General features: G+C 36.2%; 1 protein-coding gene across 1 annotated transcript in view; it reads left to right on the plus strand.

Annotated features, from left to right (window-relative positions):
* Nucleotides 1–24349, plus strand: part of TENM4 (teneurin transmembrane protein 4) — a 2724551-nt gene that overhangs the window by 949936 nt on the left and 1750266 nt on the right. The window lies entirely within an intron of this gene.

Raw genomic sequence — 24349 nt, forward strand, 5'->3', positions numbered from 1 at the left:
GTGTAAGAGTGCGTGGATGCACATAACCCTACTGCACTATCCCTCCGATATTTAATTAAAGTTATGCAGGAGAGTCAACTTCCTCTGTGGGATTTGATGGCGGTGTCACAGAAGGCTTGTCATAAGCTGGATCATGAAGGATGATTGAAATGTGTTGCAACAGAGAAAAAGATCAGATTACTAGGTTGAGATTAGCTCATCCACATGTGCCCAGACAGCACAGAAGTTAAGAGTGTGTCCTATAAGCCCAACTACCTGGCTTCTATTCTGACTTGGATACCTTATAGGTGGGTGATCCTAGGGAAACCACTTACCTCTGTTTCTCATCCTGCAAGTGTGAGTAATAATCGTACTTGTCTTGTAAGGATTAAATAGTTATATGTAAGGTCATGAGGCAGTGCCTAGCATATAGGACTGTGACAAAGATAGATAACATCCTTGCTTCCACGTTGGCCATATGTGTGTGCTCTAATTTTAAATTATACATGATTTTTATTTGTTTCATGTCTGCCTCCTGACTTCTCTGGGTTCTATGAAGCAGGGACTCAATCTGTTTTATTTATTACTGTCTCTAAAGCAAGTATCTCACGGCGTAGTAGTTCTCAACAAATATATGCTAAAAGATGGGTGTATAAATGCATATATGGTATAAACAGATAATTAATCAGTGTGTATAGTCTTTATTGTCATTACCTTTTTTTTTTTTTTTTTTTTCTTGGAAACCTAGGGCACTGAATGACTATCATTTTTTTTAAAAAAAGAAAAAAGCATTTTCCCCAGAGTGGTCTATTTTTGAGCTGAGCTTCTGCATTAACACAAAATGTTTCCTAATACAGACACCCGAGACTGATTGCATTGTCTAGGCACGTTGGGTAAGGATTTAATTTCACACATCACAAACGATCAGCATCAAATTGTCCGAGTTGTGTTTCATACCTTCTTCATGGAGAACTTGAATCTTCTCAGTCCACTTTCACAGTCCACTACTCTGAAACAAGGCTCAGTTAGAGCTTAATGGGGGGGGGGAGGTAAATGACAAAGGACAAAGTAAATGGTCACTCTGACCACTGATTTCAAGAAGTCACGCATATCCCAGAAGTTGCTGTGACATTGGACCCAGAGACAGCAGTGTCCCAGGAAGCCAGCCTTTGGTATGTGCAGCTTCTAGCACCTGCCCCAGTTTTATCTATAAAGCTTCTAAATGCAGGCTACCAGAACATACCTAAACCCAGTCACCAGTAGCTCCAGGGATCCCATGTTCTCTCCTTTTCAAAAGCCAGCATTCTTTGACGTTCAGGGGCTACATTTTTTGTCCAAATGACAGTGGGTTTCTGAGATGCAGTTAGAGTAACAGAAGTATCAGTTCTGCAATATGTTAGCTTTCCGCTGGGTACTTCTGCCCTACAACCCAAAGCAACAATTCCATCCATAGATTCTACTTCCTGATATTTCTCCAATCCATATCTTCCTCCTAATCACACCTTTGTTTCTCTTGGTGAGATCCACATTATCTTTTAGATGAATGATTATTAGAACAGGCTTCAGTAGACCTCGCTCCGTCTTCCTTATCTCTCACAACATAGCCTCCCTATCATCGCCGGAGTATTCTTTCTAAAATCCAAATATGCTTACAGTTCTTTAAACCACTCCCTTTCGAATAGTACACATATTTTAGCATATAAAAAAAAATGTCCTTAAATTTTGGAAACCTGTCACTTTTCCCAAAATTTTACATCCCTCCAGACTCAGTTCTAATGGGATCACATGGAAAATCTCCCCTGAATCCCCTGGATGCCAATGGCTGTCCCTCCTCTGTGTCCCATCACAAATTATATTTTGTCTTCATTACACAAGCCATTACTCTGACCCCATCAGTTTGTTAGCCTGATTGTATTTCCAAACTGAGATCCCCATGAAACATGTGACACATATTGCTCATGTGTTTGTGGATCAGTTTTTTGTTTGTTTGTTTGTTTGTTTGTTTGGGTTTTTTTTCTGGAATCAGCTCATTCATTGCATCTGCAGCCACTGGTGAATTGAGTAGGGGGCTATGCTGATCTGGTCCAGACTCTCAGATGTTTGGCTCTCAACTGGCGATAGCTAGTCTACAAGGGCCTTTGATAGTGCTGGTGGGCTCTCCTCTGTATGCTAGCTCATCCTCCAGTAGTCTAGCCGAAACTATTCTTATGGCCGTGGCAGGGCTCCAAGGGAGTAGAAATATTCAAGGTCTCGTGAGGCCTAAGCTCAGAACTGGCCGACAATCATTTCCATCACATAATATTAATGATAGCTCAGAAGGGTAGACTGGGTAGAAGATTTGGGAAAACACACTCTATCTCTTGATAGAAAGAGCTACAGACTCATATTGCAAAGTACATGCTAGAGGGAAGGCTGCAAAATTGTGGTCATTTGTGTAATCAGTCTACCATATCTTGTGAGTAAACCAAAACATTCTTGAACATCTTCATATTTCTACCCTGAGCAACTACTGTGTTAGTACTTGGCAAAGAGCAGTGAATTATTTATGTTGGTTCAATTTGGCTGATTTATAGTAGTTATTAGAATTTGATTTGTAATTGCTCAAAACAGAGGAAAAACATGCATGGATGCTTATAGACATCTGCTTTATGAAAAAGTTGAGTGAGAAGAGATGTTATAAATGACCACAAAACTACATAATAGCTAATATTACATGAGGTGCGTGCCATGGATGGTAGATACTTTGGTTCCTGTTTTGCATATGAGGAAAGGGAGGCTCTGAGAGGTTAAAGGTGGGCCGAAGTCATACAGGTGCTCCATGGGAAAACCCAGGAGTCAAAAACACATATTTTACTTTAAGCAGTGTGCTCTCTCCTTCTATCCCTTTGGTATTTAAGAGACTAGAGTGACTTACATCTAACCATTCACATACTGCCCATTGCCTTATTGCTAAAGGTTTTCAGGGAAGAAATATCTATGTAAGAGATTGTATTTATGTGCAAATCTTTTCCAGTTTATTCATCCTTGTAAGGATAAAAACCAATTTCTTTTGCAGCCATTGTTACTGTTTATACTTTCAACAAATTTCATGTTCTGTGTGCTGTTGATCAGATGCTGCTTGATGCAAGAATACCAATCGAAAGTCTGAAATGTTTATTCCTCTGAAAAAACACCACCCGGAAAAGTGAGGAGGGGAAATTTTTTCTTATCCTTACAGTTTCCAACTCTTTGTTAATCCAAAGAGCTGAAAATATTTCATGTCAAACATGGCCACCTACCATCTGGCTGAGTTAGAAGTTTATTTGGTAATCTCCTTATCAGCCAAACAGCTGGAAGTCTAGATAAGTCCTATGTGTAAGAAGCCAGTGTCAACTTGTTTCCAGATAATAGCAGTGGGAAAATATATATCAGAAAAGAAGGAGTTCATCAGTAGGAATTAATTTGGGAGTTTTGCTGGCATGCACTGAATTCTCAGTACTGGTGAGTTTATCATCCACTGAACCTACTGGAGACTTAAAGGATACTCAGTGTGTCATCTACCAGAATGTATTATTTTAGTGTGTGTTTTTCAAGGCATTTTCTGCCCAGGAGTTTATTCAAATCCCTAAAAAGCACTACTACTGTATTTTGCTTCATGCAATATATGTGTCACTGCAAACTTGCCTGCAAATTGATTTTTTTTTCCATTTGTAAATGGAAACCTAATTGAAATACACTAGGGGGGAATTTGCTAGTTAAGGAAATCCTTGTGTTGTGTGAAATTGCTTTTTCTCTTGAGAATAAGTATTCCTTAATGTATCTATTTTTTGAATTTAAAATTTCGTGCAATGAGTTTCATGTAGCTGAGCTCACATGTGTACCTTAGGGCAGCTGGGAAAAATACATTAACATCAATTTAGTAATGAGCCTTGTCTGAATACCTCCCACACCCCCATTGCGATGTGAGAATTTTGCAGCTTGAAAACATTACACTTATTACTGAAGTGATCATATGTACCCTTATCTCATTCTTCAACTAAACTATCACTAGTTAAGAGTCAAATGCCCCCTCCAACCCATCCTCTGTATTGCTCTATGAGGCCAAAACACACAATCAAGTCAGAAAAGTCGTTACAGTAAATTGATCTGGTCATTCAGGTTATTTTCTATACTTGGTCAGATGTGGAAGGCAGTTCTGCATAAGAGAATGAGTTTTGGAGTTGGACAATCTGTGACAAGTCATGTCACTTCTTTGCTCACCAGTTAGCTCATGTGTAAAGGCCACAGACCCTGTGGCATAGTATGCATCCAACAAGCAGGTTGTTATTGCCACTTTTACTGGTGTCATTGTTAATACACATACTCTCTCAGAGAGGCCTCTGTTCATTCCCTGTATGAATCAGTAGCCAAACGTAGGCAAACGGCGATAAAGGCAGGCTCCACAGCTATTTGCAGCCTCCTCTTTCCCTGGGGGAGTAATTTCTTCTTGATCTGTAGGTTGTCTGATTGCATTCTCTGGCTTAATTTCATCATAGCTATAGTGTTTCTATGTTGTCTTGGAGTCTGGAGTCACCCAGCATGAAACCGACGGAAGAACTGCTCATCTTTAAAGCAGGGATGTGGGTTTCATGTCCTTTTTGCATTCAAATACTTAGGCTTTGAAGTAAGACACTATTCCATTTATTAATTGTATGATTTGAGGTGAGTTACTTAGCATCTTTGATTTTCAGATTTCTCATCTCTAAAATGACATTTAAAATATGTATACTCTTAGAGTTGTTGGAAAAAGTAAACAAAATAATGAATATAAATATTCAGCAGAGTGCCTAGTACATAGGCAGCATGTGATAAGTGATAGTGGCAGTTATTATTTTCAAAAGGGACTGCTTATTGTACCCCACACCCAGATTCCTAGACTCTCATTTATCTGGTGACTATTTCCTTAAAGAGATTCTGAGATTCCTTTGTTTTCATGTCAGTTTTTCACCGTCAGGCATCTATAATAACATACATTTATTAGTATACATATTTGCAGTGATTTTTGAATAATCTTTTATATAGTTTTTGGTCCTATTGAAATAGAGACCTGTTTAATCTTGCCAGCAAAATATATTTAAAATAAAACAAATGCATTATTCCTCTACTCAGAGTTCTTCTGATTTCAGGGTTATTTTTTATCTGTTTCTTCTTGTCTCTCTAGTCTCATTTCCTGCATGTTATGTACCCCTGCCCCAAACTCAATGAATGCCGTATATTTCTCAATGTGTCTTCCTGTTTCAGAGTCAGTGTTATGCATAGTTTGCTTTGAATGTATTTTCTCCTTTCATTCTCTCAGCAGTCTACTTTCAAGTTCACCTTTTGGTGACTCATGCTTACCTCAGAGCTTGGTCTTCCCCCTGGAGCTCTTCCTGTACCCCTTACTGATCTGCGTTACAGCCCTATGCCAGTCGCATTGAACTTGAAAGTCCACCTAATTATGCTGTCATCTTTTAATGCAGGGCTATCCTTTGTTAGATCTGATAATACCAGTGACTACTATCTAGTGCCTGGCCATACGGGATTCTCACTTTCTCACTGGCTCTTTTTCCCTTCGCCTCTGTGTGTGTGTATGTGCGTATGTGTATGCACACATACACACTTCTTTTTTTTTAATAAAGGAAGAAGTTCAATGTCATGTAGACTTCTTTATTGTCCTCCAACAGTTACCATACTCAAGGGTAAATACCACATAATGTAAACAAATTAGAGGAGTTCTCACCTTACTGTTTGGTTTGTGGACACATATTCCCAGGGAATAGGTAGATACTGGAATAGTTATTTTCTCTAAATAGTACAATATACATTCACAGCGGGAAAAATCAATACACTATTTACTGAAAGAGCGCTAGCTTTATCTGTTGTGTGTACTGTATTACAAATGACTTTACACAAATGCGATTGAGCCCGACCTTCCAATTTGTGAAAATTGTTCAATAAAATTATTTCTCATTCATACTATGGAACAAAAGCCAGATAAACAGCATAATCTTGAGATTTAGTTCAAGAAAGGATCTTTAATTAAAGGCCATTTTAGATTCTTGGGAAATGCAGACAGTCACTCATTCATTGAAGCTGAACATATGCTACAATATTTAAATGAAAAATTATTGCTAAAAATGCCGTTCAAATCTAATAGGTTCAAAATCTTCAGAAGAGTTAGTTTTCTATTATAGTTGTCAGTTTGTCTTGCAGCAGGATATTAGTATTTTTTAAATACTTAAACAAGTTACAGAATAACAAAATATTCTTATATATTAGTCCTCATTCATAGGATATAAATGTTTATAACATTTTGAACATTGACTTCCCTAATCACATTTTCAATATAAAAATAATTGCTGACAACCAAAGAAGCTTTATAATACACAAACACACAAAGTAGTTTTTTGTGTGTGTGCGTATGTTTGTATCAATAGTTACCTTTTCATCATACATTCTACAGCTTATTTAATAGTTTTGCATTGTTCATTCTAACCTTTGTCTAAAGCATGAATTTATGCATGCTTACACACTTATTACCCATATGAGGTGGAACTATGAAGTTTTAAATTATTTCCGTGTGGAAAGACACTACATATGTTCAAAAGAAGTTTTCTGTTTATCACATACCTTAATACATGCAATATCAGCAGTACTATTGAACTTCACATCTGAATTATATTTTACTTACCTTCTATTTTAGATTTACTACATTGGGAAATGATATAAATGTGCCATACTGAATGTATTGATTTTGAATCCAGCATTAGCTTTATGAGATTCATATGTGTTGAAGCATACTGTAGTTTATTCATTATCGATTCTATCTAGCATATGTGAAGTTTCAAATTTAGATGGTAATGGCAAACTACTTTCTAAAATATTTGTACCAATTACATACATCTCTGCCACCATAATGTATGAGTAAGTTACTGTTGCTCTATAAACATGCCCATGCTGGATGTTGTCAGACATACTAAATAATTGTAACCAGGGTGAACAGGGAAATTATATCTACTTGTGGTTTTAGTTTTAATTTTCCTTTTTTATTGATGCAGGTGAATAGTTCTCAAATACTTAGTGATCATTGAAATTTTTTTATTCTGTAAGATGTTTGTTCATGTCTTTTGCCCATTCTATTGGTTTGGTTTTTGTTTTCTACTACAGTGCTAGTAGTACTTTATATATTATGGTATTACGGTAATCTCTTTCTTTAAATGTGTTACAAATATCTTCTAGTTTGACGCTTGCATTTACACCTGCTTGATTGTAACTTGGGAAGAACACAGATTCTTAATTTTAATATGGTTGTATTTATCCATTGTTTTTCTTTATAAAAATGTACTCATCTATCCACAGAGGAAAAATGTACTCACCTATACCACAGAGGAAAAAGATATCCACCTACATTTCTTTAACAATATTAAAATTTTATGTAATCTATCTGGATTTGCTTATTGTATGATGTGTGGTAGGGATTATTTTATATAATTTTTCATATTAATCAATTTGACTTGCACCACTGCTACATTTACTAAACAACATATATTTTTGTCTACCCTTTTGTTTCTGCAATATATTTATGTGTTTACTTTCTGAGTTCTTTATTGTGTTTTAATATTTATTTCTCTATGTTTACATGAAGGACTCTAACAATCCATATGTCAATTATTCTTGCTGTATAATAAGTCTTAAATATGGAGAATATTCATTGATGTTTTTCAGCTTCAGAGGTATGTAGGTCATTCTAGTTCCTCTGTTTTTTATCGTATAAAATTATTTTAATAACTTTGTTAAGTGCCAAATAAAACCTGTTTGGATTTTGATCAGGGTTGTATTCTGTCTGTCGATTCATTTGTAGAGAATTGATATGTCTAAATTACTTGCCCTCTCTGCATGAATACGGCATGCCTCTCCATTTTAATATAGTTGTATTAGGATATTTTGTAATCTACTTCTATTTTACATCTCTACTGAAGTAAATTGATATACAATGAATGACTCATTCTAAAGTATGCAATTTGATAGATTTTGACATATATAATATATATACATATTGTATATGTATATATGCATATATATTATATGTATTATATTGTTATATATGTTATATATATATATATATATATATACACACACATATATATGCATATGTGTATGTATATATATACATCATGAAACCTTTACCACAACCAAAATAATGAAACTATCCATCATCCTCAAAAGTTTTATCATGCCCTTTATATCCCTCCCTCCCATTTTTAATAAGTTTTTAATTTTCTCCATATAGGTCCCTTGATGGTACCATAAAATGTTTCAGCATTTTCTTGGTTTGCTTTTTAATAAGTCTGTAATTTTAGACATGAGTGTTTATCATCATTATTAAAATGTTTAATAATAACGTTTAGATTTTACCTCCATGCTTATTGTTGTTGTTTTTTTTAAGTTTTTGCTTCTTATTTCTTCTTTATTATAGCCCTGCCTTCTGATTACATTACTTCTTCCTTATGTGCACCATTTTAGAAATTTCTTTAGTGAAAAAGTGTTGGTTTAATCTGAAAATATTTTTGTTTTGTTCTTGTACTTAAAGATCAGTTTTGTGGAGTGTCGTATTCTTATTTAATGCCTATTTCTTTCACCACTTTTAACGTATGATTCCACTGTCTTTATATTCTCATAGTTGTTGTGGGGAAGTCTACTGTCACTCCAGTTGTCCATTTAGACATTGTGTCTTCTCTCGTTTTACTTTTAACTTATTTGTCACTAGTGAACTGCCATTTATTCTAATGTGTACAGATGCATTTTTTAAATTGTGTTTATTGAATGTAATAATATGTGTCTTTTAATTAGTCCTGGAATATTTCAGCATTTGATTCTAAATATCCCTTCTCCTGTGTATTTTTTCCTATTGTCTTCTTCTAGAATGCCAATTAAAGTATATGTATTTTTTAATTTCTATGCTATGTACCTGATAATGAGTTTTTAAAAATGTTTATCTCCCCGAATCCTTGAACTGCATTCTTTGTTTTTTCTACTATACTTTTCAGTTTAACATTCTCTTTAGCTGTGTTTAATCCCCTCATTATTTTTAGTCAATGTATGTAATTGAACTTAAGTTCTATTTATTTCTTTTATAAACTAACCTATTTTAATAGTCTACTGTCTCTTTCTTTTGAATCAGTATTTTATATTTCGATATTTTATCAGTAGTTGTTTTCAATATCTGATACTTCCATATCTGAAGTCCTTCCATTTATACATATTGCTTAGTGTTTCCATTCACACTTATTTATAAAGACTATTTTCTCACATATTTGGTAACAATATTTTGAGCTCATCTTTGAATCTAATGTGTTCAAATCCTGAGGGCACTCAAATGAGATTTATTTTCTGCAAAGATAACTTCCATTGTTTTTTTTTTTTTTTCGCTTGATGCATAAATTATAATTCCCCAGAAACTCAGCCATTTAATTTCCTCACTTGATCGTTCTCAGACCATGAAACTTTTATAAATCCTACTCCAAGTCCTATACACTGTTTGACTTGTGGATACAAACTCTCAGAGGACACTGCTTATGTGGGCATTATGGTTATTTTCTACTTATCACTAAGAAATTGCAGATACCTTTTGGGTCCCTGTGTTATCCAGAATACATTTTCCCTCCTAGCATATTATTTTGCGAGGGGTAAGACTTTCATGGGTCACTGGTTTACGAGTATGTGGGGTTGGAGTAAGCTGTAGATTTATACGCCTTTCCCACTGCCATCTTAAAAGGCTCAGGGACCTAGTCTTTCCCTTCTAGCATGGCGTATACTCGTAACCACATAAACGCCAATGTTCTGGTATTGAAATATGACTCAGGGCTGCCGATGGTGTTGAATTTGCTTATTCGGTTGCATTCAGCTCCAGTTCCTCCTCCTCCTCTTCAGCTTTCTCCTCTTACTCCCTTTTCTCTCTTTCTCCCTCTCTCCCTATCTAGAGCTTGGGGACTTACATTTTTTATTGTTTTCTGTGAGTTCAGCAATATGGTCAAAAGTCTGTTTATCTAACATCTTGGTGTTCTGAGACCAAATAAACTTTCAAAAGTATGTTATCCTTAATACTGCCTAAATATACATTTTCTAATTATCATTAGAAACAATCTAATGATAGATCTAGAAAATATCTAATTATCACTTCTCGGACTTTTGGCTAAGATCAAGTGAAAATATCTAATTATCAAAATAATTACCATTATTTTAAGACATTAAACTGTTATATTTTATAATTAATATATTTGATAGTTTCAAATATGTTTGACCAAATAATTTCCAAACATCTATTAATAAATTTAACATCTATGCTGTTATTATTGATGAAGTTTACATTTTATCTTAATTTCACCTTATATGTTTGTCATTCTATTTCATCTACTTTTTTGTTTCCCAATATAAGAACATTAATATTTTGTCAATTTTTAGAATGTTGTAATCCACTTTAAAATTTCTTCATGTGTTCATAGTGCCTAATTTATCACCAGGGATAGTTTCCTGATCTTTAGCTTTATTTACTAATTAGTGAGGTGGGAGGATGAAAAAGCATTAATCTAATAGATCCATAAGGCTCTTTTATGAACCTTTTATGCTTCTTGGGTTCTACTTTATCAAACATTGTATTCACCCTTTCATGTCATTGTCATTTAAGAAGCTCATATATTCTTGAAAATAGATTTCCATCTGTTTAATACAGCCACCAATGTCAGTGAGCGACTATAATTTGTTTAATACCTTACTGAGCTTGGTGGATGGCTTTGTAGTTACCACCTGGTTCCCAGTGGTGGTCAGAATAAATTCTATAACACGTCAAAGCATGGGTTGGAGAACAGGCTTTATTCAGAACACTTACAAAACAAGGCTCACCAAGAAGGTAAGACACAGTTTCCTGAGTCGATCTTTATTTTCATGAAAAGATATATATGCCTCTTCTGGAAATTCCACGTCTATACCTTCCAGGAGAGGGACCTGAATCTGTTCCAACTATACCTCTTTTATCCTAGAAATATGAGGAAGTGACCTTATCAGTGGATGAACAAAAGGAATACTAGTGCACCAAGCAGTAAGAGTTAATGCACCATTTCTTTAAAGACTTGTCTGGGAATGCCAGCTGCTCAGTCCTGGGAATGTTGCAGACTCTCCTACCAGACAAGGGAAGCTGTTGGGTTTCCTTTCTTTCTTTCTTTTTTTTTTTTTTTCAATTAAAGTTTATTGGGGTGACAATTGTTAGTAAAATTATATAGATTTCAGGTGTACAATTCTGTATTACATCATCTATATATCACATTGTGCGTTCACCACCCAGAGTCAGTTCTCCTTCCATCACCATATATTTGATCCCCCTTACCCTCATCTCCCACCCCCCACCCCCCTTACCCTCTGGTAACCACTAAACTATTGTCTGTGTCTCTGAGTTTTTGTTTCTCATTTGTTTGTCTTGTTCTTTTGTTGTTTTTGATTTATATACCACATATCAGTGAAATCACATGGTTCTCTGCTTTTTCTGTCTGACTTATTTTGCTTAGCATCATATTATCAAGATCCATCCATGTTGTCACAAATGGTCCTATATCATCTTTTCTTACCGCCGAATAGTATTCCATTGTGTATATATACCACAACTTCTTTATCCATTCATCTATCGAAGGACATTTTGGTTGTTTCCATGTCTTGGCCACCGTAAACAAAGCTTCAATGAACATTAGAGCACACGTGCCTTTATGGATAAATGTTTTCAAATATTTTTGGGTAGATACCTAGGAGAGGGATTGCTGGGTCATACAGTAATTCTATTGGTAAATTTTGAGGAACTTCCACACTGCCTTCCATAGCGGCTGCACCAGTCTGCATTCCCACCAACAGTGTATGAGGGTTTCTTTTTCTCCACAGCCTCTCCAACATTTGTTACTATTTGTCTTGTTGATGATAGCCATTCTGACTGGGGTGAGGTAATATCTCATTGTGGTTTTTATTTGCATTTATCTGATGATTAGTGATGTTGAGCATTTTTTCATATGTCTGATTGCCATTTGTATGTCCTCTTTGGAGAAATGTCTCTTCAGGTCCTCTGCCCATTTCTAAATTGGGTTGTTTGTTTTTCTGTTGTTGAGTTGAATGAATTTCTTGTATATTTTGGACATTAGCCCCTTATTGGAGGCACTGTTTGTAAAACTCTTCTCCCATTCAGTTGGTTGACTCTTTATTTTGTCTATGGTTTCTTTTGCTGTTCAGAAGCTTTTAAGTTTGATATAGTCCCATTCATTTATTTTAGCTTTTTCTTCCATTGCCTTTGGAGTCAAATTCATAAAGTGCTCTTTGAACCCCAGGTCCATAAGTTTAGTACCTATGTTTTCTACTATCAACTTTATTGTTTCAGTCTTTTGATCCATTTTGAATTAATTTTGGTACATGGTGACAGATAGCAGTCCAGTTTCATTCTTTTGCACATGGCTTTCCAGTTCTCCCACCACCATTTATTGAAGAGGCTGTCTTTCCCCCATTGTATGTTTTTTGCTTCTTTGTCAAAAATTATCTGTCCATATTTATGTGGTTTTATTTCTGAGTTCTCAATTCTATTCCATTGGCCTACATGTCTGTTTTTCTGCCAATACCATGCTGTTTTGATTATTGTAGCCCTGTAGTACATGCTGAAGTCAGATAGCGTGATACCTCCAGCACTGTTCTTTTTTCTTAAGATTACTTTGGTTATACGAGGTCTTTTGTAGTTCCAAGCAAATCTGATGATTTTTTGTTCTATTTCTTTAAAAAAATGCCATTGGGATTTTGATGGGGATTGCATTAAATCTGTATATTGCTTTGGGTAATATGACTATTTTAGCCATGTTGATTCTTCCAATCCATGAGCAAGGAATGCCTTTCCATTTATTTGTGTCTTCTTCAATTTCTTTTAAAAATGTTTTATACTTTTCAGCACATAGGTCTTTCACATCCCTGGTTAAGTTTATTCCTAGGTATTTTATTTTATTTTATTTATTTATTTATTTATTTATTTATTTATTTATTTACTGCAATTCCAAAATGAATTTTTTTGTTATTTCTTTTTCTGAGATTTCATTGTTAGTATATAAGAATGCAGTGGACTTTTGTACATTGATTTTGTAGTCGGCAACTTTACTGTATTTGTTGATTGTTTCTAATAGCTTTGTGGTGGAGTCTTTAGTGTTTTCTATATATATAGCATCATGTCATCTGGAAAGAGTGACAATTTAACTTTTTCATTTCTACTTTGGATGCCTTTTATTTCTTTATCTTGCCTGATTACTCTGGCGAGGACTTCCAACACTACGTTGAAAAGCAGAGGTGGGTGATAGGGGACAGCCCTGTCGTGTTCCTGAATGTAGAGCAAAGGGCTTCAGTTTTTCACTGTTAATTATGAGATTAGCTGAGGGTTTGTCATATATTGCCTTTATTGTGTTAAGGTATTTTCCTTCTATACCTATTTTATTAAGTGTTTTAATCATAAATGGATGTTGTATCTTGTCAAATGCTTTTTCTGTATCAATTGATATAATTGTATGATTTTTGCCCTTTAGTTTGTTTATGAGATGTATCACATTGATGGGTTTGTGGATGTTGAACCATCCTTGTGCCCTGGGATGAACCCCAGTTGGTCATGATGAATAATCTTTTTAATGCGTTGTTGCATTCGATTTGCTAGAATTTTGTTTAGGATTTTTGCATCTGTATTCGTCAGAGATATTGGTCTGTAGTTTTCTTTTTATGTGTTGTCCTTACCAGGTTTTGGTATCGGTAATGCTGGCCTCATAAAATGAATTAGGGAGTACTGTCTCTTCTTCAATTTTTTGGAAGAGTTTGAGCAGGATTGGTATTAGATCCTCTTTGAAGGTTTGGTAGAATTCACTGTTGAAACCATCTGGTCCCGGACTTTTGCTTTTGGGAAGGTTTTGGATGACTGGTTCAATTTCTTTACTGGTGATCGGTCTGTTTAGATTTTCCAGTTCTTCATGGCTCAGCCTAGGAAAGCTATATGTTTCTAAGAACTTGTCCATTTCTTCTCGGTTATTGAATTTGGTGGCATATAGTCCTTCATAGTATTCATGGAAGATCCTTTGTATTTCTGTGGCATCCTTTTTCATTTCTGATTTTGTTTATTAGTGTCTTCTCTCTTTTTATCTTAGTAAGCCTACCCAAGGGTCTGTCAATTTTGTTAATCTTTTCAAAGAACCAGCTCTTTGTCACATTAATTTTTTCTATTGTCTTTTTGTTCTCTATTTCATTTAGTTCTGCTCTGGTTTTTATTATTTCCTTTCTTCTGCCTACCTTGGGTTTCATTTGTTCTTCTTTTCTAGTTCTTCAAGGTGTAACGTGAGGTTATTTATTTGGGATTTTTCTTATTTCTTGAGCTAGGCCGGTAATGATATAAATTTCCCTCTTAAAACTGCTTTTGCCGCATCCCAGAAATTTTGGTAGGATGTATTTTCATTGTCATTTGTTTCTATGTATCTTTTGATCTCTCCTCTAATTTCTTCTTTGACCCAGTCGTTCTTTAAAGGTATGTTGTTTAATCTCCATGTATTTGTGGTTTTTCCTGCTTTCTTTTTGCAGTTGATATCCAATTTTAAAGCCTTGTGATCAGAGAATATGCTTGGTATGATTTCAATCTTCTTAAATTTGCTGAGGTTAGTTTTATGTCCCAATATATGGTCTATCCTTGAGAATGTTCCATGTACACTACAAAATAATGTATACTCTGTTGTTTTAGGATGAAGTGCTCTATAAATGTCAATTATGTCAATTTCATCTACTGTGTCATTTAGGGCTGCTATTTCATTATTTATTTTCTGTTTGGATGATCTATCCATAGCTGTCAATGATGTATTTAAGTCCCCTAGTATAATTGTGTTTTGGTCAATTTTCCCTTTAGTTCTGTTAGTAGTTGCTTGATATATTTTGTTGCTCCCTGATTGGGGGCATAAATATTGATGCCCCCAAGACTGTTACATCTTCTTGTTGTATAGACGCCTTTACCATTATGAAATGTCCATCTTTGTCTCTTGTTACTTTTTTCACCCTGAAGCCTATTTCATCTGATATCAATATAGCTACACCTGATTTTCTCTGGATACCATTTGCTTTGAGTGTCAGTTTCCACCCTTTCACTTTGAGTCAATGCTTGTCCTTGTAGCTGAGATGTGTCTCTTGGAGACAGCATGTGGTTGCGTTTAGTTTTTTGATCCAATCTGCTACTCTGTGCCATTTTATTGGTGATTCAGTCCACTTACATTTAGGGTGATTATTGATATGTGAGGATTTCCAATCCTTCTACCTTTAGTTTTCTGGTAAGACTGTGTTTCCATTGTTTCTTTGCCTTTTTGTTGTCTATTATTTCTGTGTGGTGGTATTCTATGATGTTTCCCTCTGTTTCTTCTTTTATTACAGTATATATTTCAGTTCTGGATTTTTTTTTTTTTTTTGAGTGGTTACCCTTAAGTTTATGTAAAATAAAGTTTGATATTTAGAGTACTCCATTTTCTTCAGCATGCCTACTTTCTCCATTCCCATGCTCCGGTTCAGGACTTTATTCTCCCCCTTTTCATGTTTTGGTTGCCACAATTTGCCCCTGTTGATGGTGGTCGAATAGCCTCCTTTAGTATTTCTTGTAGTGCAGGTCGTGTGTTAGAAAATTCCCTCAGCTTCTGTATGTCTGGAAAGGTCTTTATTCCTCCTTCATATCTAAAGGATATCTTTGCTGGATATATTATTCTTGGCTCCTGATTTCTCTCTTTCAATAGTTTGAATATTTGGTTCCACTCCCTCCTGGCTTGTAGAGTTTCTGCTGAAAAATCTGATGATAATCTAATGGGCTTTCCTTTGTTGCTTACCATCTTCTTTTCCCTGGCTGCCTTGAGGATTTTCTGTCGTTAATTTTTGACCGCTTCAATACAATGTGCCTTGGAGAAGGCCTGTTTGGGGTGAGGTAATTAGGTGTTCTATTTGCTTCTTGGATTCGAGTATCCAGTTCTTTCCACAGTTTGGGAAGTTTTCATCGACTATTTGTTTGAATTTTCTCTCTGTTCCCTTCTCTCTTTCTTCTCCTTCTGGTATGGCCTTTATTCTTATATTGCTCTTTTTGATGGAGTCAGAAAGTTCTTGTAGAGTGGTTTCATTTCTTTGAAGTCTCAAGTCTCTTTCTTCTTCCATCATGTCATTTCCTAGTTTCTATTTTCGATGTCACTGATTCTTTCCTCTATCTGATCAACTCTACTACGTAAGCTGGCTATTTCATTCTTCATTTCTTCTATTGAGTTCTTAATCTCCAGAAATTCTATTTGGTTCTTTTTTAAAATTTCAATCTCTTTGGTAAAATGTTCATGATGTTCTTTGATTGTGTTTCTGAGTTCATTTAACTGCCTTTTTGCAGTTTCTTGCATTTTGTTGTGTTTTTCAGAATTGCAATCTTGAATTCTCTGTTATTTAAGTCACATATTTCCATATTTTTAAGGTCCTTTTCTGGAGAGTTTTCATTTTTTTTCTGAGCTGTCTTGTTGCCTTGGTTATTCATGGTAATCAATTATTTGTTGTTTCTCTTCGTAGACATCTATAGGTGTGAGTTCTGCACCAAGTTGATAGGAAGAGGTCTTTCTTTTGTTTTCCAGTACGTGTTTGTAGAATGTTTTATTTTCTCTCCAACTGCAGCCTTTTTTCTTCTCTCACAGTGTAGAGTTATGTTTTCTCTGCATTATTCCAGCTTCTCACACAATTGGATTCCCTGGAAGGCGGGCTTCTCCTCTGTTAACAGTTTGCCTGGGTCATAGGTCATTGTGTCCCTATGGGATGCAGAGAGCTTTTGAATTTCCAAAGCTCTTCCTGTACCCAATTCAGAGCTGATGTGTTTCAGCAGTTCTGTTTACCCCTGCAGGGATCTGCCCAGATAGGTGGAGACAGGTGCAGGGTGAGTTGTGAGAATTGGCCCAGAGCACTAGAGGCCACTACTACCACAGCCGGTCCTGCTTCCACAGCTCCCTCCTCTTTCCCGGAACTAGCTGGGCTGCGAATCTGTGTCTGTGGACCACAGTTGTCAGAACTGCAAATATTCTTTTCTTTTGATCTGACACTGCTACTGTTCCGCTTCTAGCACCGGGCAGGTGGGGGTGGCGCGAGCTCTGGGAGGGTAGGGAGGGGACAGCTAGTCTCAGTGCCTAAGGCTTCCATTCTCTGCTTATCTGTGAGGGCTTAAACCGCCTTTTTCAGCCTTCTTCCCTCAGTCTTTTCTCCGAGGTCTCTGCCGTGAGCACTGGGTTCAGCCGTGTTATATGCTGCCCCCTCAGCCCTGTGGGCCATTAAGCGGAGCCCTAGCAGTCCGAGTTCTTTCCCCTCCCACAGCTGCAGTAGTTCCAGGAAGTAGCAAGTTCAGAGCACTGAGCTAGGTCTGCGTCCTGCCCCCCCCCCCCCCCCCCCCGCCCCACCGCGGCACCGCGGCTCCATCTCCACACTTCTGCCTTCCCTCCTCCCCCACTTGTGTGATTTGCCCAACTTTAGGTGAATTCAGTAGTGGGCCTCTTCTTCTTGCCTGTCTTGCCTGTCTGCTGTGCAGGGAGTCCTTTGTGGAGTTATAGTTGTTCGATTAGTTGTAAATTCCAGGAAAGGTTTACAGAGGCTCACCTCATGCCGCCATTTTCCCGCTGGTCTTTCGTAGCTTTATATTATGTACTCAGGATGTGGTATTTCACCATTATTCTTTTTAGTGATAAATGTTGAACTATCACTTCCTGAGTTTAGGTATAAATATTGGAAATTTGAACTAGTATTTAACACCTGTCATGAACGAGGTATTTAATATATTCCATCTTACTTAATATTCACAACTGTCCTATGAAAAAATAGTTGACTTCCTTATATTAAGATGATACACATTTTATAAATGAGAGTGGAAGTTTTCCAAAAATTGTCATTTTGGTACTGTGTATTGACTTAATATTCCTCACCTCTGTACATTTTGTATATTTCAAAAAAAAAAATCTCATATGAGTTATCTGTCCCATTTGCTTTTCACCATGGCTATCTAAAAAAAGTGGTAGTAGTCTCTCCATTATATAGAAATGAAAAATAAAAGTTAAGGAATCAACATAATCCCAAGCTACGTGAGCATGGGCTAAACTATATGTAGAGTCCCCTTATCAAGAAGGAATGAATTTCATTTTTAATATTTGGTTAAAACTAATGGGCAGTTATAAAATAGGGAATAGCTCTGTCATTTATAGGTCATGGTGAATAGGACATGCTTTGGGACCATTTCCTTCTCCCAAAGTTTGATGAAGTTTCTATTTCTCCAAATTCTTGCCAAATTTCTGGAAAAAAAAAAAAAAATGAATGTGTGTCATATCCCACATAAACAGCCCAGGTCCCATCATGAAGTCTCTGTGATGTTTATGGTCTTGGAAATTTTAAAGAAATGTGTATCAAAACTATTCACTGTTTGCCATACTCTAGTCACAGCCTGACTTTAAAAAAATGTACTGAGAGTAGATATTTAAAATAATTCATTCCTTAAGAGGCTCCCAGCTTTACCCTTGTATAAAGTCAGACATGAGAAGATTATATGTCTGGGTCACATCATATTCTCCATTCCCACCAAATTTCCTTAAATAACTTCATTTTCCACCATACCCTTGGGTTTTACAATGGGCTTGTGATTTAAGAACCAGTGATATAGGAAGGCCTTCGGGTTTCTTGTAAAACTGTCATCCAGGATGTTTGCTGGTCATTACTCTGCTGAAAGCTGCAACAGCCCTCACAACCAATGCTTCTCAGGGCTCCAAGTCAGCAAAAGTTTTGTCATTTATGATAATCAGGTCTCCCTCTTTTGATTAGGCAATTAAAATAGTGTGTGATGGGGAAAATATATTTACTTGGGACTGGATGTGTATGTGTTTTCATCCTAGCTCTGTGTGACCTTAACCAAATTATTAATCCTTTATAAGCCTCAGATTCCTCCTCTGTAAAAATGCAGGTTATGAGCTCTGAATTGCAGGATTATTCTGAGGAATAAACATTACAATGGACTAACCATCGAGTTTTACAACAACGATTAGCTTTGTTAAATCTGCTCTGTGTCAGGAACTGTACCAGTTCCCTTGCATATCTGATCTCTAAAATTTTCAATATTACAAAGTAATTTTATTATCTCTAGTTTAGACATACCTGAGATTGAGAGAACAGAAGTAACCCACCTGGAGTGACGCAGCTAGTTGGCGGCTGAGCTAGAATTCAAAGTCAGAACTATTTGATTTCTAAATCAGTCACTTACCCTTTCCCTGGACCTTGCTACATTTGGTTTTTGCTTTGTCTTATCTGCTTAAAAATTTGTAGCTAAGGTATATGTTCAAGCAATGAAATTTTCCACAGCCCAATTTTCAGTTTTTTCTTTGGAAGGTATGGATCAGGGAGAGGCCTTTCAGAGAGATAAATACACACACACACATACACACACACACACACACACACAAACACACACACACGGGTGCGTGCATGCACACATACAGAAGGTGCCAAAAAAGTATACACATTTTAAGAAAGGAAAAAAATTGTATTAAAATTATAATATTCAATATATACCAATAACAAAAGATGAATACAAGTCATGTGTATACATTTGTGTGTGTGTATTTATATATAAATATATACACACATATATTTGCACATAATACTGCTTACAGAGTTAAGAGTTGGAAGTGAGGCAAACCTGAGGTTAAATCCTGGTTCCACCATATTTTATTTGTATGGGCCAAATATTTCCATTCTTTAAGTCTCAGTTTCTCATATATAAATATCGTCCACCTCATAGATTAGGACAAATGTGACACTGTGTATCAAGGGCCAACATAATGGCTGGCACATGATAAGCATTCAATAAGCATTAGCAAGTATTATTATTTGATTATGTCAAATGCCTTTGGCCTATTTCCCCTGTGCTTTTATAATAAACCATCTCAAATCTTTTCTGGAATAAAACAAGACATTTTTTAAATTACCTAAATGAAGTAACTATAAAATGAGTCATTTACTTTGAAAACGGGTTTAATATGGGGACTTGGAATGTAGCAGGAGCACTTTTAGACTTTCCTGGGAAGTAGAGGACTCCACGGGTGATTAATTGCTTAAAATAGTAGATTTAAAAGGAAACATAGGAAAACAAACTTTCCCAAAATGACGTCTGAGCAGACGGATAAGACACTTGAACAGTGGCTGCCTCAGAGGCTTTGTGATCTGTCCAGAAAGGTCTCATGGGTGTGGCAGCCCAAGATTCAACCCAAAAGCACCCATGTGCTTTCAGATGCTTCAGGTTCCATAAAGGCCACTTGAATCTAACGGAGCCCACGCCTCTTGTTAGCTATCTTTAGGTAATAGGATCCGTCTCCAGTGATCCAAGACTATTTCATGCCAGCTACCAACATCAAGACGCAGTCCTGGGCTCCAGGGTTTTTTTTTGTTTTATTTTTGTTTTTTCTCCTAACCAGCAATCTGACTCTGAGTAAGTCACCTTTCCCTGTGCTACAGGTCCTTGCTAGTAAAATGGAGGTCATTTCTCACAGGTTTTTATGAAGATCAAATTAAATAATGGATGTGTTATTAAATCTAGTTAATCAATAAGGCAGAAGAGTAATTATTTCCTCCTGGAATTAGGAAATTGCTTTTTGCAAAGGACGTAATGTATCAAGTATTTTGTGCCTGTATCTTCAAGTTAAGCAATGGGATGATTATTTGAGGTATCTCCTCATTAAGTGAAAGGTGATATTGTTACAATTCAAACAGCAAAGCAAAAAACATAAGAAATAACAGGGGTCCTAGTAATGAAAGCTACCAAAAGAGTCTTATCAGAAATTGCTCACTGCGATCTGGGCCTTTTGAATATGAGAGGCATTAGGAGAGGCCTAGGAAGGACTTGGTCAGTTTTCCTGAATTTTCAATTTTGCTCAAATATTTCAGTATACGTAATTCAATATTAAAACATGCAAATATATATCATGAAGTATGAAGTTATATTTGCAGGAATTTGGGGGAGATAACTAGAGTCTGAAAAGTAATGAGATTATGGTGAGCTGCCTTGTGCCACATTCCCAAGTTCTTCTGGGGTTCTTGATTCAACTTCCTTTATTCTGAGGGCTATCGAAGTGAACACAACACAATTGTGCTGTCGTTAAAGAGGGTCAGATTTGGGGTCAACCAGGCCAGGTTCAAGTCTTGGCTCCATCGCTTGCTACTTTTGACTTCTATAAATGATATAATCTCTGTGCTATTGCTTCAAGCAATATAAAATAATAATACCCATTTCATAGAGTAGTTGTGAAGATTTCATCAAATAAAAGCTATAAAGTGCTTGCCAGAAGGCCTGCTCCACAATAAAAGTGTGAAACCTTATTAAATATCATCTTCATTGTCATTATCATCAGAGAGAAAAAACTCCAGAACACTATTATTCTTTCTCTCCAATATTCCTGAAATTGAAGATGAAAGTTGTCTGATTATTAAGATCGTCAGGTCTCAGTAGAAACATGTGGCCCATCTCTTAGTGGAAGGATTAGTTGAAGAGATTTCAATGAAGAAGCTATTTATAGACGTGTGAGCAGGGTTTATGGGACCAACAGGGCAATGAAGTGCCCAGAGGGGAGCAGAGATGAGGCCATTGTCACTCTTAGGCCTGAAGGGACAGAGGAGGAAAGTTCGTCCCAGAAACCAGTGATCTCTGCAGTCCTTAGAGAAGGCCACCCAATAAAAACTGACCAGAGTGGCAGGGACAGGAATAAATATTTTGAACTGTACTGCTCCCACCCTGTGTTTTCTGTTGGCTGAGTCCAATGGGAAAACAGGGAGAGTCAAAGGAACTTGGGGCATATAATCAATAGAGGTTTACCACCCAGGGCACAGAGGGGAGAAGGATCAGAGAAACAAAAGGAGAACAGATACAGTCAAATATGAAACACCCACCAATAACTGGAGATGGAAAAGTATTCATGAAATCCATTCTCAAATACTTACTAATTAGGTAAGATTAGATAATTTACTTAAACATTGTAAGTCCATTTTAGTATCAATGAAAAGGAATAATAATACACTTATAGTGTTTTTCTGACAGAAGTTTATAGATAGATATAGATACACACACACACACACACACACACACACACACACACACAGAGGTTTCCAAAAAAATGTATACAAGTGGATACTTTGGTCAACGTTGCTCAAGCCATAGTTCGCCATAATCAGAAATGTCTGGATGCTGATGGTAACCACTTTGAGCACCTCTTGTAATTACAGAAGTCAAACGTGACTTGTAGTCATCTTTTGTTATTGGTACATGTTGACTATTACACTTTTAATGCAGTTCTCCTTAAAATGTACATACGTTTTTGGATATATATATATATATATATATATATATATATATATATATATCTCAGAAATATGGAGATCTGATAAACATTGGTATTGTGATATTTGTTGTTGAGGATCGGGAAGCTTTTATAATGTTGGCAGCTAATGTAAAGAGCCCTCCAAAGTAGTTTATTAGTTTGTTAAAGAAATATTGAGTGCCTATCATGGGCAAGGAGCTTGTAGCTACTCAGAATATAACTGAACCAAAGCGACCTAGACTTTACCATCAAAAGTTTATAGTCTAGTAGACTTAAATACACGAATAAATCTTTAAAATTGTGAAACATGCTATAGAAGAACCACATTATAATGAAATATGCCAAGAGGGCTCTAATTTGGACAGGATAATCAGAAAAGACTTCTCTGAGGAGGGGCCGTTTAGGCCAATAACCACAGAATGCTGACTTTGACAGTTTGGGATGAATACGGAGGAGGCTGGGATTGGGGAGAGTTCAAAGCAAAGATGAACCTAAGTACAAAGGTCCTAAGGCTGCATAAGTTTGATTAGCACGAGTAACTGAGAAAAGACCAGCATGAGGACAGCATAAGGGACAAAAAGATGGGTGGGGAAGAGATGAGCTTGAAGAGGTAGGTAAGGACCCCGTCATGCAGTGCTACACCATAGGCCCCTGGAAAAGTTGGAACTTCAATCTGAGTCGCTAGAAAAATCGTTGAAGCATTTCAAGGGGACTAGTATCGTCTCATTTACACTTTTAAAAGCTTTCTCTGGGTTTCACCTACTAATATGTTGCAAAGAGATAATAATTATGGAGACCAATTAGGAAGTTATTTGACTGGACAAGACCAGCTAGAGCTGATAGTGGCTTTGACCAGATCAGCAGGAATGAAGTCATCCTGTATCTCTGTGTCATTAGCTAATTTGATCGACCATATTAAAATATATTTTCTAAGAATTAAATAAATAAATAAATAAATAAATAAATAAATAAATAAATAAAAGAAAAATAATGTAACTACATTATGGTGTTGTTGTGAAGACTGTACAAGACATAGGCAAACATATGACGAAGCCCTAGGTATATAGTAATTACTTTAAAAATATCCCTATGTTCACATATACCTTGTGTGGGTAGATATTTATATTACTCTTGTTTACATCTACCCGGACTCCTAGTATAGTGCTTTTAGAATGACTAAATATCACATGGTAACAAAATATTAAACCTTTTGGAAAGAACATTAGAAGTCAGAGAGAAAAAACATAGCAGACACTTTTAACTTCTAGAATCTCAATTTGAATTTCTCCTGTTGCCTCTTTATACTTACAAACCATAACTCCAAAGGGTCCTTGGAGGCTCCTTTAAGGATTGCTAAAGGCCATCCAAAATCCAATTTTGTTGTTGTTTTTCAAATGAAATATCATCCTGCACTTACAGAATTATCCTTTAAGAACTGCAAAGTGCTTTTCAAATGAAGATGCATCCTCTTGATGAACTAGAAAGGGAAACGAAGGAACTGGATGATTTATACATCTGCTTGCAGTGGGAGAGTGAATTGGCAAGATAGGAAAGCATGAAATACCAGAGTCTCCGCCCCAGCCTACCATCATTCTGCGTTGTCAAATGTAACCTTCTTTTTCTTCAGAATTTCTTAGAATTATGTCAGAATTAAAAATGCTGCTGGATCCCTGTCTGTGGGGTGCTTTCACCACAAGTCTATATGGCAGCCCTGAATCTGAGAATCTGTACCCCCTGATGTCCTTTTGAAAGGCATCAGTGGTGTTTTCTTTCATGAGGGACTTGAATCTACCCTGTAAATTATTTCATCAAACTGCATTTTAAAGCAATTGATTATCCTAAGGAAGCATTTCCATTAGCAACACATTTTAACAATTGTTAATGTGTCAAACAGGAAAATAAATTACATGGTGAATCAGACCAATAGCAAATCCAAAAACAAAAAC

The sequence above is a fragment of the Rhinolophus sinicus genome, chromosome 14, assembly GCF_057876585.1.
Source record: "Rhinolophus sinicus isolate RSI-liver-muscle chromosome 14, RSI-T2T, whole genome shotgun sequence".
NCBI classification, from domain to species: Eukaryota; Metazoa; Chordata; class Mammalia; order Chiroptera; family Rhinolophidae; genus Rhinolophus; species Rhinolophus sinicus.